We start from the raw sequence: 5,855 nt of genomic DNA, 5'->3' as shown, positions 1-5,855 counted from the left end.
AAAGTGCGTAATTCAGGCCTTAATAAAAAAAGGGATATTAGGCATTTTAATACGTTTTCAAAACATAATTTGAAAAGTAGTACATGTACTATTTATAATTAGAAAAATAGTCAGGATCCCACTTGTGAGATAGAATGTTTGTGAGATAGAATTGTGAGAGAGAAAGAGAAATGAGGGAAAAATATATTTATTCAAATATTTTGGTAATATGTTTTTTAAAAAAACAAAAATTCAAATATATAAAAATCTATATTTTTTTCTTTATAATTGATATGTATTTTGTTTGATGATTTTATTTGATAATGTTAAATATTTTTTTACAAATTTTGTATCCGTACACATAATTTAGTGTACGGATGTCTATACACCTTATTAAATGTACAGATATCTGCACACCATATTAAGTGTACACATGTTTCTACACATTACTAAGTGTAAACATTACATCTATACACTTAATAATGTATAGAGACATCTGTACACTTAATAAGATATGCATATATCCGTACATTTAATAATGTGTACAGTCCGTACACTTAATAATGTGTACAAACATCCGTACACTTAATAAAGTGTACGGGTAAAAAAGATGTATAGAATATATTTAAAAATTATTAAACAAAATGTATATCAAATTATAAAGAAAAAAATATAAATTTTTTTTGTATCTGAAAAGTTTTCCAAAAAAAGATTATATTAACAACTATTTAAATAATTATCCTAATTTTTCAATCTCACAAATGGGTCCTACATAACTCTTCTATCTCACACACACTCACACACAAACACTCTCTCACCTATTTTGCCAATTATAAATAGTGTTTGTACTAAAACACTAATTAAGTTTCCAAAATGTACTAAAATGCCAACATACCCATAAAAAAATACAGCTGATGTCATTAATCACAGTTTCTTTTAGTGATTTTCGTTTTTGCCAAAAAGTGAAATTTACATATATGCATTTTTCAAAACAGTGTAATTATCTCATGGACTGCTTTTATTTGCATGATTACCAATTATCCTGCGGATTAAAAAAAACGTACTAGGTAAAGCAAAATATTTGTTTACTTGTTTTATTTACTTAATTTATAATTAATAAAAATAATATACATATTTTAATTATTAATATATTTTCTAACCATCTTATTATTTGTACTCTGCATCGGGTTTTTTTTACCAATCAAATTTTTAATTGTGAAATGCAATATTATTTTTACCAATTAAATTTTAATTTTAAATAAAATTTAGTATTTAAAATTCAGAAATTGAAACTTTATTTATTAATGAAAATAAAATAATTTGAATCTGTACCACAAATTGTTTTTCACCAATCAAACATTATTTTGTACCGCTTATTTTAGAATAACCACACTTGTCCCACAAATATATTTATCCCATACATACTATTGTTGAACCGTACCGCACTACCAAATTTTTTATCCCACACTACTATATCGACGATTACCATTCAGATCTTTAATATAATAAATTGGCTACCATGTGAAATGTGGTATACAAATTTAAAGTCAAGCTTGGACTCAAAAATTACAAGGCTCGAGAACATTTTAAATCACTATGACTAGCACACCAAGTCTCCTGGTCACCGTGACGCGTTCGAGTCTTAACACTGTTTGAATGGTGACAACTAACATACGGTATGAAACAGCACAATAAAGTTATAAACAGATATGATATTTAACCGTTGCACAAAAGAAAAAGTTAAATGGGAATAACAACAAATCGATAAAGATTATATAACAATAATTAAATTTTACTTTGACTTTTTTTTTTACCTCGCATGTCAGAAACAAAAATATTTCAATATATAGAAAACATTTTCAGTTTTAAAGATTAAACGACACTAAAATCACCCTAGTCGATGGTTGACAAGTTCAAAAAGCATTTTGCCCCCAATTTTAATTACAATGCATTTAGAACACTTACATATATGGTATGGTTTCATCGATGCAAAAAAAAAAAAGAAAAATATATATCTAGATTCGGGAAATTTGTCAAAACTCTTAAGATGTATAAAATGTTTTTTTTTCCTGTTTTTTTGTCAACTATTGGGCCACAACTGACTTGGTCCATTAGCCAAATTTCTACAATCGTAGGAACCGAGACTCGATCCCGGATGTGATGGTGCCTTCTACAAATGGACTTACCTCCTGTCACTGCACTAAGATCACTTCACGTATAAAAGATTTCTTATTCATAATATTGCACAAAGTGTGCCTTATATAGTAGATACAATATTTGACTTAAGTATGTTTACATAAATAACCAAACTATACAAGACTATATAGTATTTACACAATAGAACCCTGGCTCAAACCCTGGCTCGTAATATTTTATACATCTTAAGGGTTTTGACATGGTATCAGAGCTAAACCTAATTTTTTAGGCTATTCGATCCTCTGTTTTTGCTTGGAGAACTGTGTTCTTCTTGTTTCTTTTGATTTCTTACTTTCCTTTTGACCTTGGTATATCGATCATTCTGTCAATATATCTCTCTTGGAACAATGACGGACGATCAATCTGCTTCTAAGGTTGCTTCGATGCTGACTTCGGGTTCTAAGTCTCGTCTTGAGTCTACCCGACGTAGAATCGACCCCTATGATCTCTCTGCTGGAGATAACCCTGGATCTGTGATCTCACAACCACAACTTCGTGGATCCAATTACGATGAGTGGGCTATGAACTTGCGTCTTGCGTTGAAAGCAAGGAAAAAGTTTGGTTTTGTGGATGGATCTATCCCCAAACTTGATGATGAGTCTGATGACCTTGAGGATTGGTGGGCTAATAACGCTATGGTGGTGTCTTAGATGCGACAAACTGTAGCACCGGATTTAAGTAGGTCCCTCTTGCATCATGAAATTGCTTCTGACTTATGGACTCACATACAAAAGCGATTCTCGGTGAAGAATGGCCAAAGGGTCCAACGTTTGAAGACTGAGTTGGCTAATTGTCAACAAAAGGGCTCCGCGGTGGAAGCTTATTATGGGAAACTTACAAAACTATGGACAAGCCTTGCTGATTTCCAACATGCGAAGACAGTTGAGGAGATTGCCAAGGAACATGAAGAAGATAAGTTACACTAATTTCTAATGGGCCTTGATGAGAGTGTATTTGGCGCGGTAAAATCTTCTCTTTTATCGCGTGATCCACTTCCATCTCTTGATGAGGCGTACCAAGTTGTTTCTCAAGATGAGGAATCAAAGAGAGCGGGTAGGTTGATGGAAGAACGGAATGAGGGGGCAAGTTTCGCGGTTTGTGTGGCTCCACGTACTTATTCATCTCCTCCACTACGAGTTCCTTCGGCTGTGTGTACAAGTTGAGGAAGGAACGGTCATTTGGCTGATAACTGCTTTCGTAAGATCGGTTATCCTTGGTGGTGGGGCGATCGACCTCGTTCAAAACTTCCCACTACTTCACAGGTTGGTCCGGGTGGTTCAAGCAGCGATCGTCGTGCCTCTGTTGTTCCTTCCAAGCATGTTGAACCTACACATGTTCATCACGTTTCGGCTTCGATGTCTCTCGGACATACCAATATCACTGACGCTGATCGTGTTGGTTTTAGCGGCTTAAGTGATCAAGATTGGATCAAGTTGAAAGATATGCTTAATGCACGGAATGTTGGTACTCTTGATCCTCTTGCTGGTAAGTTTTTTATTGAGTCTTGGATTATTGACACTGAGGCTTCTAACCACATGACGGGAAGCATTGATTTCTTAAGGAATGTTTGTGATATGGCTCCTATGTTTATAAAACTGCCTGATGACCGGTTTACAGTTTCTACTAAATGCGGGATGGTCTCTCTCGGTTCTCATCTCACTTTGATAAATGTATTCTTTGTCGATGGCTTACACTGCCATCTTATCTCGGTCTCTCAACTGACTCGAGATCGACAATGTCATTTCCAGATATCAGATTGGCTTTGTATTGTTCAGGACCGCATCACACGGACGGTGATTGGCGCAGGTGAACAGCAGAATGGGTTATATTTCTTTAGAGGGATGGCTGAAGCAGCTTTGACACAAGTTTTGGAGCAACAACCCAAGGAGGTATGGCATTGTCGCCTTGGACATCCTTCTTCTACAACTATGGAGATGTTGTCTTTTTCGAATTCTAGTAGTAGTGGTTTTGATTCAAAAACATGTGACGTCTGTATTCGTTCAAAACAAACATGTGATTCTTTTCCTTTGAGCATTAATAAAACTTCTGAAGTTTTTGAGTTGATTCATTGCGACTTATGGGGTCCTTATCGGACAACAACAATTTGTGGATCACAGTTTTTTTTGACAATTGTTGACGATTTCTCTCGTGTTGTATGGATATATTTGCTGCCAGCAAAATCTCAAACTGCTTCGACTCTACGTGATTTTGTTTCTTTGGTGGAAAGACAGTTTGAACGCAAGGTTAAGACGGTGAGAAGCGATAATGGGTCTGAGTTTTTAAGCCTTAGCGGTTTCTTTCGCGAGAAAGGTATTCTCCATGAAACTTCTTGTGTCGGAACTCCTCAACAAAACGGACGTGTGAAGCGTAAACATCGTCACATCTTGAATGTCGCCAGAGCCTTACGGTTTCATGCTCACATTCCGGTTGAATTTTGGAGTTATGTTGTTCTAACAGCTGGCTACTTAATCAATCGAACGCCCACGACGGTGCTCCATGGCAAGACTCTGTTTGAAATGCTTTATGCCCGACCACCCCCGATGAACCATCTCCGTATCTTCGGTTGTTTGTGTTATGTTCATAACCAGAAACACGGTGGTGATAAATTTGCTTCTCGCAGTAACCGGTCCGTGTTTCTTGGTGATCCTTTCGGGAAAAAGGGTTGGAAAGTGTACAACCTTGATACTGGTGTAGTTTCTGTTTCTCGAGACGTTGTCTTTCTCGAACAGGAGTTTCCATTTGCTCATACTAGCTTGGATTCTCCGACTGCACCAGCTACAACTATACCGACTCCTATTATTGATAATGATGAGTTTCTCACTTTGGATTTGGTTCCGTCTTCTAGTGTGGACTTGCCGGCTGCAATTCCTTTGGCCACGGAACCACTTGTTTCTCCTCCGGCACAAGTTACTGCTTCGGGAGATCCTCTGGTGGTATCTCCGGTTTCATCCACGGTGACTCAACCGACTTCTTCTTTTCCGCATTTGGACTCAACACGTGATGATGTTGTGGCTGAATCTTCTGATGTCTTGGATTCGTCTACTCACGACACACATGAGCCTATGGGAAAAGGTTGTCGCCAAAAATTTAAGTCTACACGCCTTCATGACTACGTGACTAATACGACTCATGCGGAGTCCGATGGTGATTTTGTTGAAACTTGTTGGTACCCTATCGACTCCTATGTCGACTGCTCTCAATTTTCGGATCATCATCGCGCGTTTCTTGCTGCGATCACGTCCGGTAAGATACCTAGGACGTTTGCTGAGGCTATGGAAGATGAGAATTGGCGCGAAGCTGTGCGTAGTGAAATCACCTCTCTTGAGGACCAAGGCACATGGACGACAGAGACATTACATCCGGATAAGAAAGCTCTTGGGTGTAAATAAGTATTTGCGTTAAAATATCGATCTGATGGTACTCTTGAGCGCTATAAGACTCGGTTAATGGTCCTTGGCAACAACCAGACCGAAAATCTACTTCGGTATTTTGATGAAATATTTGTCTTTTCATTTCTTCCGAACTAATCATTAAATACTAACTAGTCATCTCAAGATCTTTGACTCGAGAGATACTACGGTCAATGACATAAACTAGGAGGAATATTTTACGTGGCTAAACAAGGATTAGTAGTAGTAGAAGTCTTTTCAAATGAAACAAAAGGCAAAGTTGAAGACTAA

General features: G+C 36.9%; 1 pseudogene; it reads left to right on the top strand.

Annotated features, from left to right (window-relative positions):
* Nucleotides 1–2,522: 2,522 nt before the first annotated feature.
* LOC147938006 (uncharacterized) lies at nucleotides 2,523–5,564 on the top strand (annotated as a pseudogene).
* The last annotated feature ends 291 nt before the right edge of the window (nucleotides 5,565–5,855 follow it).

The sequence above is a fragment of the Camelina sativa genome, chromosome 9 (assembly GCF_030686135.1).
Source record: "Camelina sativa cultivar CO46 ecotype springtype chromosome 9, ASM3068613v1".
NCBI lineage: Eukaryota > Viridiplantae > Streptophyta > Magnoliopsida > Brassicales > Brassicaceae > Camelina > Camelina sativa.
Note: the sequence above shows the minus strand (reverse complement) of the source record. Positions and strands in the feature narration are given on the sequence as shown.